Raw genomic sequence first — 13,035 nt, forward strand, 5'->3', positions numbered from 1 at the left:
TGTAATCCAAGCTACTTAGGAGGCTGAGATCTGAGGATCTTGATTCAAAGCCAGCTCTGGCAGGAAAGTTCATGAGACTCATCTCCAATTAATCAGAAAAAGCCCCATGTGGTGCTGTGGCTCAAGTGGTAGACTGATAGCCTTGAGCAAAAGGAACTCAGGGACAGTGCCCAAGCCCCAGGACTGGCAAAAAAAAAAAAACTCTACAAAACACAAAATAATATGTTTTATATAACATGCTAGCTAGTGTCAAGATGTAAATAAATTACAGCCCTTTGTAACATGTCAGTTACAGTTAATATGTATATACATGTGAATATACATGGTATAAAATATGTATGTAACAATATAATATACATATAATTGCAATGTACTAGATACTGTGGCCATGTGTAACAAGGCATTTGTATATCTTCTTTTTCTTTTCTTTTAAAATTTTATTGTCAAGGTGATATACAGAAGGGTTACAGTTACATATGTAAGGTAGTGAATACATTTCTTGTCAAGCATTGTTACACACTCCCTTGGTTTTTTTTTCTCTCATTTTCACTTCCCCCATCTCCCCCCAGTTGTAAAGTTTATTTCCAATATGTTGTGAATATTGCTGTTGCACTGGTTCACTCTTTGTCCTTTGTCTCACTTATTTGGTTGTTCCCTTCTTTTCCCTAATTCAGATAAATGTATAAGCAATACACAGGGTACCAAAATCAAATATGGTGACAACAGGGGATAAACCATAGTCAAAAAATGAAAGCGATAAGTATTCAAATTTTTTTGTTTTTTTTTTCATGCAATTGTTTCTATCATATTTATAAGATGATTTCTATGTTGCTTTATATGTCCCTCCCTCACAATATAACCCATGCTTTCACTGTATTTGATGTTGGTATAATTTGTGGAGGGGAAGGGAAACAAAACAAATCGTTTAACTAGGGATACAGGTGGACCCATTGCAACAATGAGATGTACAAGTCCTTATGTCGAAAAACGAACTTAACAACTTTGGTGGGGGGTTGGGGGGGAGGATCGGGTGGGGGGAGGGGAGGAGTATGGGAAGGGATGGGAAGGGGAAACAGCGAGGAGGCAACAATACTTGATAAGAAATGTACTCATTACCTTGCCCATGTATGGTATTCTCACAATAAAAAAAAAAAATGAAAGAGGGCTGGGAAGGTGGCTCAGTGGTAGAATGCTTGTCTCGCATGCATGAGGCCCTGAGTTTGATTTCTCAGCATCATGTAAGCAGAAAAAGCTGGAAGTGGTACTGTGGCTCAAGTGGTAGAGCACTAGCCACGAGTAAAAGAAGCTCAGAGACAGTGCCCAGGCCTTGAGTTCAAGCCCCAGGACTAGCAAAAAAAAAAAAAAAAAAAGAAATACCTTCACATGGTACATTAAAAACAAGATTTTTTTTTTCTTTTTGTACTATGGCTTACACTCGATCCATGCCACCAAGCCCTTTTTGCTTATTTTTCAGGTAGGATCCTGTGTGTTTTACATGGGCGCATCTGGACAGTGATTCTCCTACTTATTTTTCCCTTGTAGCTGGGATGACAAGTGTACATTACCATGCCCAAGTTGATTGGTTGAGAAAGAGTCTCAATAAACTTTTTGCCTGGGCTGGGTTCCAACTTGGATCCTTGAGATTTCTACCTCCTAAGTAGTTGCTAACACTGGCATGTGTCTCTTAATTTATCTGAATATAGTAAAGATCCAATGAAAATGCTAGGCAATAGAGGGTAGCTCACTGGTAAAATGCTTTGGTTAACATATATAAGGATCTGGGTTTTTTCTTCAGCAAGGCTAAATTGATTAATTAAAAAAAAATCACACTGGGAATGTGGCTTAGTGGTAGAGTGCTTGCCTTGCATGCATGAGGCCCTGGGTTTGATTCCTCAGCACCACATAAGCAGAAAAAGCCAGAAGTGGTGCTGTGGCTCAAGTGGTAGAGCGTTAGCCTTGAGCTGAGGAACTCAGGGAGGGCACTCAGGCCCAGAGTACAGGCCCCACAACCAAAAAAAAAAGATAGATAGATAGATAGATAGATAGATAGATAGATAGATAGATAGATAGAGATAGAGATATATTAAAGGCTTTAGTCGGATGGTGGTTGCTTATGCTTGTAATCCTGGCTACATGAAAGGCTGAGATCGGAGATCATAGTACCAAGTCAGCCCAGGCAGGAAAGTCCCTGAATTTTTTTTTTGTCAGTCATGGGGCTTGAACTCTGGGCCTGGGCACTGTCCCTGAGTTCTTCAACTCAAGGAGAGTGCTCTACCACTTGAGCCACAGCACTACTTCTGGTTTTCTGGTGGTTAATTGGAGATAAGTCTCACGGACGTTCCTGCCTGGCTGGCTTTGAACCTCAATCCTCAGATCTCAGCCTCCTGAGTAGCTAGGACTTAAACTTCGAGCCTGAGTTCTTTTGCTCAAGGCTAGCATGCTACCACTTTGAGCCACATTGCTAATTCTGATTTCTGGTAGTTAATTATAGATGAGTCTCACGGAATTTCCTGCCCAAGATGGCTTTGAATGGTGATCCTCAGAGCTCCACCTCTTGAGTACCTAGGTTTACAGGTATGAGCCACCATCACCTGGCTATACCTGCCTTTTATTCTGAAATCTATCAGGACCCATAATAGGTTTTTTGTTTTTGTTTTTTGCCAGTTCTGGTGCATGAACTCAGGGCATGGGCACTGTCACTGAGCCTCTTTGTGCTCAAGTCTAGTATAGTGCTCTATCACTTGAGTTATAGCACTACTTCTGGCCTTTTCTGAGTCCTTTTATTGAAGATGAAGAGTTGCGTGGACTTTCCTGCCCTGGCTGGCTTTGTACTGAGATCCTCAGATATCAGTCTCCTAAGTAGCTAGGATTATAGGTGTGAGCCACCAGCGCCTGGCTAGAATAGGATTTTATTTTATTTTATTTTATTTTTTTTTGCCGGGGGGGAGGGTCCAGTCGTGGGGTCTGAACTCTGGGCCTGGGCGCTGTCCCTCAGCTCTTCAGCTCAAGGGTAGTGCTCTACCACTTGAGCCACAGTGCCACTTCTGGTTTTTTTTCTGCTTATGTGGTGCTGAGGAATCGAACCCAGGGCCTCAGGCATGCAAGGCCAACTGAGCCAACTTCCCAGCCCCTAGAATAGGATTTTAAGCAGGAGAGTCACATAATATATAAAGTCTGTGTGTGTGTATGTTGGTACCAGGGCGCTTGTACTTAGGGGCTGGGCACTGGCACCCTTCCACTTGAGTCACACCTTCATTTCCAGCCTTTTGGTGGTTATAGATAAGAATTTAGCAGATTTTCCTGCCCAGGCTGACTTGGAACTGTCATCTTCAGATATCAACACCCTGATTAGCTAGGATTATAGGCGTGAACAACCTGTGCTAACCCCCTGTCAGTGTTGGGTATGGCACCAATGGCCTTGTGCATGCTGCTGGGCTGCTCTGCCACTGATCTCCACCCCCTTCCCCAACACACCAACACAATTATTATTTATGTTTTATTTTTTATATTAATACTTTTTTACTGTGAAAATACTGTACAGAGGGGTTACAGTTACATAGCAAGATAATGAGTACATTTTTTTTTATCAAGCATTGCTGCCTCCTCCTTTGTTTCCCCTTACCATCCCTGCCCTCTCATCCTCCCCCCCCAAAGTTGTCCAGTTCGTTTTTCGACATAGCATCTTGTACATCTCATTGTTGCAATGGGTCCACCTGTATCCCTAAACAATTCGTTTTTTTTCCCCCTTCTCCTCCACAAATTATACCAACATCAAATACAGTGAAAACAGGAGTTATACCGTGGGGTCGGTGAACACAATTATTTTAATAGTAGTAGTCTGGCTGCTGTGCTTGACCAGAGATTTGGAAGCAGAGGAATGAATGGGAAGACAATTCCCAAGACTCTAGGAAGTAGTGATAGGATCAGCCTAACATGGTACAAGTGGAGAGGAGAATCCTGGATTGATGTTGAAGCCTGGTAAAAACGCTGAGAAATCAGATTTGTGAAATAAAAAGCAAAGTGGAGCCATGGCTGACCACAGGGAAGTTGTCATCCACTAACATGGTAAATATTTCATCTGGAGCAGATCTGGGGGGAGGAGCAGTCTGAGGTATGGTCAGGAGTTTGTGTGTGTGTGTGTGTGTGTGTGTGTGTGTGTGTGTGTGTGTGTGCGTGTGCGTGTGCGTGCGTGCGCGCGCGCTGGTACTATGGCTTGAATTTGGGGCCTTATGCCTTCACTTGGCTTTTCCCCCTCAAGGATGACTTGCGCCAGGCTTCCACTTCTAGGATTTGAACTTTCACAAGCCAGAGGAAAGGGCTCACGAGGGAAGAAACCAGCAGGGCAGCAAAACCTCTGTGGAGAAGGGAAAGTAGACAAAGGGAAGACAACTGGGAAAGTAGGAATGGTTTAGCTTTACTTTGCCTCCAGCAATGAGGGAGAGTGCTTGCTCCTCAGAAGCCTAAAAGGATAGTTTCATGTTTTTCTGAACCCTTTATATATTAGCCCTAGCCTTCTCTTTCCTTCCTTCCTTCCTTTTCCTTTTCTGCCAATCCTGGGGCTTGAATTCAGGCCCTGGGAATTGACCCCTATCACTTTTGCTTAAAGCTGGTGCTCTACTTCTTGAACCACAGCTCCACTAGCAGCTTTTTTGTTTTACTTAGTACCTTAAAGTATGGTCGGGAGGCCTGGAAGCCTGGGATTTTTTTTTTTTTTTTGGTCCGGTTGTGGGGCCTGAACTCGGCCTGAGCACTGTCCCTCAGCTCTTCAGCTCAAGGCTAGTGCCCTACCACTTGAGCCACAGCGCCACTTCCGGTTTTTTTCTTTTTGCTTATGTGATGCTGAGGAATCGAACCCAGGGCCTCAGGCATGCAAGGCAAGCGCTCTACCACTGAGCCAACTTCCCAGCCCCGCCTGGGATTTTTTTTTGCCAGTACTGGAGCTTGAACTCAGGGTGTGGGGGTTGTCTCTTAGGGTGTTTTGTTTGCCCAAGGCATGTGTTCTACCACTTGAGCCACAGCTCTACTTCTGGTTTTCTGGGGACTAACTGATGATGAGTCACACGGATTTTTCTGCCTGGGCTGGCTTTAAACCATGATCCTCAGATCTCTGCCTTCTCTGTAACTAGGATTGCCAGGGCAGGTCACCCTAAGGTGATGCGATATCTGAACCCTTGGATGGCCTTGTCTCTTTCAGTATGGACGAGTCCCTCAGCTGTCTGAGGGGCTGTTGGTAGCTCCCCCATCAGATGGTTTTTTGTTTTTTTTTTTAATTTTTTTATTGTAGAGATACTATACAGAGGGTTACAGTTACATGAGTGAGGTAATGAGTACACTTCCACTTCCTCTTGAACATTGTTACCCCCTCCATTGTTTTCCCCCTACCATCCCCTCCCTCCCTCCCTTCCCCAAGGTTCTTTTTTTTTTTTTTTTTTTTTTTTTTGATCGTGATTAAGTGATTACTTAATTTCCGGAAATTCACAGTATTGTGGAATAATGATGCTCATTTAAAGTCACAAGTTCATTCTAACTTTCCTGGAGCAAATTGTCTATCACAGTCTGTAATATATAACGGTGATCATATGTTATATACCAATACACGTGATCAGCAGCATGGGGATATTTAGTAGTGGTTCAGCCAGATGAGTAGGAGTTCTTTGTTTCTTAAGTCCTGTTAGTTTTGTCATATCACCTAACATTTTGGATTCATCATCCACTTATCAGGGAGACCATGTACTGTTTGTCTCTTCGTTCTTGGCTTACCTCGCTCAACATGATTCCTTCAAGCTCCATCCATTTCCCTGCAAATGCCATTATTTTGTCATTTCTAATGGCTGCATAATATTCCATTGTGTATAGATACCACAATTTTTGGATCCATTCATCTGTGGTGGGGCATCTAGGTTGTTTCCATATCCTAGCTATTGCGAACAGTGCTGCAATAAACATGGAGGTGCATGTGTCTTTGTATATTGGTTCCTGTTGTTCAGGGTAGATGCCTAGAAGTGGTATGACTGGGTCATAAGGGAGGTCAATCTTTAGCTTTCTAAGGACCCTCCAGACTGCTTTCCAAAGTGGTTGTATGAGTGTACATTCCCACCAGCAGTGTAATAGCGTTCCTCGTTCTCCACATCCCCTCCAGCATTTGTCGTTGGCTGATTTGTGGATGTGGGACATTCTGACTGGGGTAAGGTGGTATCTCAGGGTTGTCTTTATTTGCATTTCCTTCACCACCAGGGATGATGAACATTTCCTCATGTGTTTCTTTGCCATTTTTATTTCTTCATTTGAGAAGTCCCTCTTTAGTTCCCTTGCCCATTTAGTAATTGGTTTGTTGGGTTTGGGAGGGATTAGTTTCTTGAGTTCCCTGTATATACAGGATGTTAACCCCTTGTCTGATATATTGCTGGTAAATATTTTTTCCCAATTAGTTGGTTGTCTTTCTAGCTTGGTTGCGATAGCTTTATCTGTGCAGAAGCTTTTTATTTTAAGGTAGTCCCATTTGTCGAGTCTCTCTCCAATTTGTTGTGACCCTGGGACTCTGTTCAGGAAGTTCCTTCCTGTGCCTATTAGTTCAAGTGTCTCTCCTACTCTGTCCTGCAGTAGTTTCAGAGATTCAGGTTTAATGTTAAGGTCTTTAATCCATTTTGAGTTGATGTTGGTGCATGGTGATAGGCTGGGGTCCACTTTTAGTTTTCTGCATGTGGCTGCCCAGTTTTCCCAGCACCAGCGGTTGAAGAGGCTGTGTTTCTTCCATTGTATGTCTTTGGCTCCTTTGTCGAATATCAGCTGGCTGTAGGCCTGTGGATTTATTTCTGGATCTTCTATTCTGTTCCATTGGTCTTCGGGTCTGTTTTTGTGCCAGTACCATGCTGTCTTTGTTATTATAGCTCTGTAGTAGAGTTTGAAGTTCGGCATGGATAGCCCTCCCATATTGTCTTTATCCCCTAGAATTGTTTTGGCTATTCTAGGTCTTTTGTTGTTCCATATGAATTTTTGGACTGTTTTCTGTATTTCAGAGATGTACGTCATTGGGATTTTAATAGGAATTGCGTTGAATTTGTATATTAGTTTTGGAAGTATTACCATCTTTACTATATTAAGTCGGCCTATCCAGGAGCATGGGAGGTCTTTCCATTTCCTAGTGTCTTCTGCAATTTCTTTCTTTAACTTTTTATAGTTCTCATTAAATAGTTCTTTTACATCTTTGGTTAGGTTAATTCCTAAATATTTTATTTTTCGGGAGGTTATTGTGAATGGGGTTGCTCCCTTTATTTCCCTCTCTTCCTGTACATTATCAGTGTATAGGAAGGCAACTGATTTTTGTGGGTTTATTTTGTATCCTGCTATTTTGCCAAAGTGATTTATGATTTCTAAGAGTTTGGGGATGGAGTTTTTGGGATCTTGGAGGTATAGTATCATGTCGTCTGCAAAAAGGGATAGTTTAACTTCTTCTTTTCCTATGCGGATCCCTTTAATGTCTTTTTCTTGCCTTATTGCTCTGGCTAAGGGTTCTAGGACTATATTGAAGAGGAGTGGAGACAGTGGGCATCCTTGCCTTGTTCCTGATTTTAGGAGAATTGGTTGTAGCTTTTCCCCATTAAGTATAATATTGGCTATTGGTCTGTCATAAATGGCTTTTATTGTTTTTAGAAATGTTCCTTCTATTCCTATTTTCTCCAGAGGTTTTAGCATGAATGAATGTTGAATTTTGTCAAAGGCCTTTTCTGCATCTGTAGCGATAATCATGTGATTCTTGACCTTGGCTCTGTTGATATGTTGGATTACATTTATTGACTTACGTATGTTAAACCATCCCTGTGTCTCTGGGATGAAGCCTACCTGGTCATAGTGAATTATTTTTTTTATGTGTTTCTGGATTCTGTTAGCTAGAATCTTGTTAAGGATCTTTGCATCTGTGTTCATCAAGGAGATTGGCCTGTAATTCTCCTTTTTGGTTGGGTCTTTGCCTGGTTTGGGGATGAGTGTGATATTGGCTTCGTAGAATGAGTTTGGGATAGCTCCTTCCTTCTCTGTTTCTCTGAAGAGCTTGAGGAGTATGGGTATTAGTTCTTGTTTGAAGGTCTTATAGAATTCTGCTGTGAATCCATCTGGTCCTGGGCTTTTTTTTGTTGGAAGACTTTTGATAGCTTCCTGTATCTCATTATAGGATATTGGCTTATTTAATTGGTTAACTTCTTCTTTGCTCAGTTTGGGCAACTTGTATTTCTCTAAAAATGCATCCATTTCTGCCCGATTTTCTTCCTTTAGAGAGTATAGCTTTTGAAAGTAGTCTGTTAGAATTGTTTGGATATCTTGGGTACGTGTGGTGATGTTTCCCGTGGCATCCCTAATCCTATTAATATGGGTTTCCTCTCTTCTTTTTTTAATTAATCTAGCCAATGGGCCATCAATTTTGTTTATTTTTTCAAAGAACCAGCTTTTTGTTTGGTTTATTTTGGTTATGGTTTTCTGATTTTCTAATTGGTTAATCTCTGCTTTTAATTTGGTTATCTGGCTTCTTCTAGTAGCTTTAGGTCCCATTTTTTCCTGTTTTTCTAGCTGTTTTAATTGCAACATGAGATTATTTACTTGGTCTGTCTCCATTCTCTTGATGTGGGCACTGAGGGCAATAAATTTGCCCCTCAGGACTGCTTTTGCTGTGTCCCACAAGTTTCTTTGTGAGGTGTTTTCATTTTCATTGAGTTGTAGGAAATGCTTTATTTCTTCTCTGATCTCTTCTGTTATCCAGGCATTGTTAAGGAGTGTGCTGTTCAATTTCCATGTATTGGAGAAATTTCTGCGGTATGCTTTGTTATTGAGAGCTAGCTTGATTCCACTGTGGTCAGATAGGATACAGGGGATTATGTCGATCCCTTTGTATTTGCTTAAGTTCCTTGCATGAACTATGATATGGTCTATTTTGGAGAAAGTTCCGTGAGCTGCTGAGAAGAATGTGTACTGTGTTGTTTTAGGGTGAAATACTCGGTAGATGTCAGTTAATTCCGCTTGCAGTATGGCCTCTCTTAATTCGGTAGCTTCTTTGCCAATCCTCTGGTTGGTAGACCTGTCCTTTGGTGAGAGTGGTGTGTTAAAGTCTCCTAGTATTATCGTATTGGGATCTATTTTATTCTGTAAGTTTGAGAGCATTTGTTTGACATATCTGGGTGCACCAATATTTGGGGCATATAAGTTGATGATGGTTATATCCTCCTCTTGGATTGTTCCCTTTATTAATATGTAGTGTCCGTCCTTGTCTTTCTGTACTGATTTTAATGAAAAGTTTATTTTGTCAGATATCAGGATAGCTACACCTGCTTTCTTACTGGGGGCGTTTGATTGGTAGATCCTTTTCCACCCCTTCACTCTGAGTTTGTTTGTATGTTTGGCTGAGAGATGGGTCTCCTGAAGGCAACAGATGGATGGGTCTTGTTTTCTTATCCAGTCCTCAGTTCGTTTTCTTTTAATTGGCGAATTCAGCCCATTTATATTAAGAGAAAGTATAGAGAGATGCATTGTTGTCCCTGCCATTCCGTTTTCCTAAGTTTTTCTTTTTTCCTTTCCTCCTGTGCTTGCTCAGTTAGACTTTGAGTAACGCCTGTTTGGGGCAGGCCCCAGTTCCTGGCTGCTTTCTTCAGGTTGTGTCCCCCCTCTTAGAATTCTTTGTAATGCTGGCTTAATGTTTATGTATTCATTTAGTTTTTCTTTGCTATTAAAAGTTTTCAGTTCTCCATCAAATGTGAATGCTAGCTTTGCCGGGTAGATCAGTCTGGGTTGGCAGTTATTGGCTCTCAGGGCTCGTATGGTGCTTTCCCAGGCTTTTCTTGCATTCATTGTTTGTGTGGAGAGATCTGCAGTAATTCTTATTTTTTTCCCATTGTAGTATAGCTCCTTCTTCATTTTTGCTGCATGCAGGATTGTTTCCTTATTATTCAGATCTATCATTTTTACTATAATGTGTCTAGAAGTGTTTCTCCTGGGGTCTTGCTTGTTGGGTGTTCGATAAGCTTTTGTGATGTAGTTAAGATGGTCGTTTTTGAGGTGGGGAAAATTTTCATTGATTATCTTGTTAAATAGGTGGTGCATTCCCTTGCTCTGGAATTCCTCACCTTCGTCCACTCCAATTATGCGAAGGTTAAATTTTTTAGCATTATCTGCTTGCTCTTGAATATCCCTTTGGTTTAATTTGAGTAATTTTTCCATATCTGTCACTTTTTGGTCCAGTTGGTGTATTCTGTCTTCTGTATCTGACACTCGACCTTCCATTTCATTCACTCTGTTGACAGTGGCTTCTATTGTGGTTTGCATGGAGGAAATGGATCCCTTTATGGATTCAATGTTGGTTCTCAGAGTACTGATCTCACCTCTCAATGAGGTATGCATTACCTCTAATTTGGCGTTTATCTCACTTCTTACTGAGGTTTGTGCAGCTTCTATTTTTGCATGCATCTCTTGTTTGATACCCTGTATCTCTTTGGATAGTTCATCCTTGTGCTCTTTCAATTTCTGATCAATTTCTCGCTTTATTTCTTGAGTCATTGCCTCCAGCAACCCTTGGAAGTAGCCTTTGTCTTCCATTCCTGCTTTGTTCCCACTGGGGCTCTCCCCTGTGTGGCTGCTGGCTTTTGAGGTGAGCTTGCTGTCCTGGGTGGTAGTAAACCTTGTGATTTTTCTCTGTGATTTTCGCATGGAGGTTCAGGAGACTGCTCTTCAATTTTGTTTTGGTGTGTCTGTCTTTGCTTGGTTGCTGATTCTGTATTGGTAGAGAGAGTCTGTGCCTGATCTGGGTTCTGTTGGGAGCCTATTTCCAGCTGCTATTCTGACTTACTTAGGATTCTCAGCTCTCTGCTGTAGATTGCTGGCAGTTCCCGCCTTTGGAAGGGTTGAGCAGCCTAGACTGCTTGTGTTTGCTCCTACGGGTGCTCTTGTGAAGAACAGATGCTCTGGATGCACTCTCCCGAATGCTGGAGTCTGCTATGGGCTCCTGATGTGTTTTTGTTTGTTTTGGGCTGGTTGTGGGCTTGAACTCTAGGTTTGGGTGCTGTCCCTCAGCTTTTCAGCTCAAGGCTGGCACCCTACCGTTTGAGCCACAGCACCACTTCTGACCCTTTTTGCTTTTGTGATGCTGAGGAATCAGATGCAGGGCCTCATACATCCAAGACTATCACTCTATTGCTGAGCCGCCTTAACAGTCTGAGCTCCTGCTTACTATCAGGTGCTGGCAGCCTGTGTTGCCGAATTCCCAGTCTAGGGTATATGGGTGGAGTTTTGGTGGGGTTTGGGCTTCTCTTGTCCTGGGCCTCCAGGTCTTTTGTTGTCACAGGCGTGCTTCCCGGGGGAGTGTTGTTTCCTGGTTTTCTCCCCTCTGTTGAGGCGTATGCTCAGCTTTTTACTTCAATTGGGAGGAGTTGGTTGTGTTGTTCAGGCGCCGGATCCCCGGGCCTGGTTCCGGCCCCAGCCTGGAGCGCGCTTGTTAGGCCTGTGCTGATGTGTATACCACCTAGGTTATGCAGCCTGGAGCGCACTCGTTAGGCCTGTGCTGATGTGTATACCACCTAGGTTATACAGCCTGGGGGACACAGTTCAAATTTCTTCTACTGTTGGTAGTCTTGACCCAGGGGCGCTGTTCCTGGCTTGGGCATTTAAGCTCCCTTCCAGGGGTGCTCTTGCTCTAGCCTGGCCAGCTGAGTGTGCTCCACGGGCTGGTGGAGCTCTCAAACAGTTCCCAGCTTTAGTGGGTCCTGTGGTCCGGGTGCTGGGGTAGGGAGTCTAGGTCAGGGTCTGGGGATTCCCTCCAGCTCTGGTCTCCCTTGAGGGATACACTTCCCCTGTGGGGTACTCACCCTGGAGCTGGTTGTTTCTGTGTGGTGTAGGTCGTCAGTTGTTGTTGCAATCCGCGCTGGGTTGGGCGGTGGTGGCTCTGTGTGATTCTTTTCTGTCTCTGCCTCTGTCGAAGCTGTTGGGTCAAGAGTGTCCACGCTCAGGCAGCTTCTTCTCGGTACCTCTGGGGCCCAAGTGACCCCGCCGGGTTGTTGCGATCGTGATCGGGCGGGCGGGTGGTCTGCAGACAGGACCCTTTGTCGCGCCGAGCGGCTTTGGCGGGATGGAACCTCTCTGCTCGGGTGGAGAGTGCTGGATCGTTGCGATCGCGATCAGGCCCGATCGCGATCAGGCGGGCCGGGTGGTCTGCTGCAGGTCCTTTTGTCACTCTGCTGATGCCGAGCGGCTTTGGCGGGATGGAGCCTCTCTGCTCGGGTGGAGAGTGAGGGGTGGGGGTGGGATCCTCGTGGAGACTCCCGGCTGGTAGGTTTCTCTGTTCCTGGCGATCTGCTGTTCTGCAAACCAGTACCTGATGTTCTGAGATCATCAGATGGTTTTTTTTTGTTATCATGGTACCCTCAGCATAAGGTACTGTGGGTTGAATAGGAGGCTCATATACGTGATGCTATCTTCTTAAATTACATTCAGGTGGTATGTGACTGCCATACTGATGCTAACTTCTGTCCCTTCCTTGAGATGTTGTCTGCCTACAAGGACTCTCTCCTGTAAAGTTACTATTCTCCCCCTCCCCCCCTCCTTGGAATTAAGTACAGTGAGGCTTCTGTATACATGGGTTCCACATCCACAGATTCAACCATGATGAAAATTTTCAGGAGAAAAATTGCATCTGTACTGAACACAGACTTTTTCTGTCATCACTCCCTAAATACAGCTGACCCATCTACAGGTGGTAGCATTCACCTTGTATCACGTAGACCATGTCACCTAAGGTTGACTTAAACTTTGCAATAGTTCCTATGTACTTTTGTCAGTTGAGGCTTGAACTCAGGGCCTGCATGCTGCTTCTGAGCTTTTCTGTTCAAGGCTTGCAGTTCACCACTTTGAGCCACAGCTCCATGTCCATCTTTTGGTGGCTATTTGGAGATGAGTCTCACAGACTTTCCTGACAGACTGGCTTAGAACTGTGATCCTCAGGCTCAGTAGTAGAGCACTTGCCTTGCATGCCTGAGGCCCTGGGTTTGATTCCTCAGCACCACA

Source organism: Dipodomys merriami, unplaced genomic scaffold (assembly GCF_024711535.1).
Source record: "Dipodomys merriami isolate MVZ:Mamm:240054 unplaced genomic scaffold, mDipMer1.0.p SCAF_3, whole genome shotgun sequence".
NCBI classification, from domain to species: Eukaryota; Metazoa; Chordata; class Mammalia; order Rodentia; family Heteromyidae; genus Dipodomys; species Dipodomys merriami.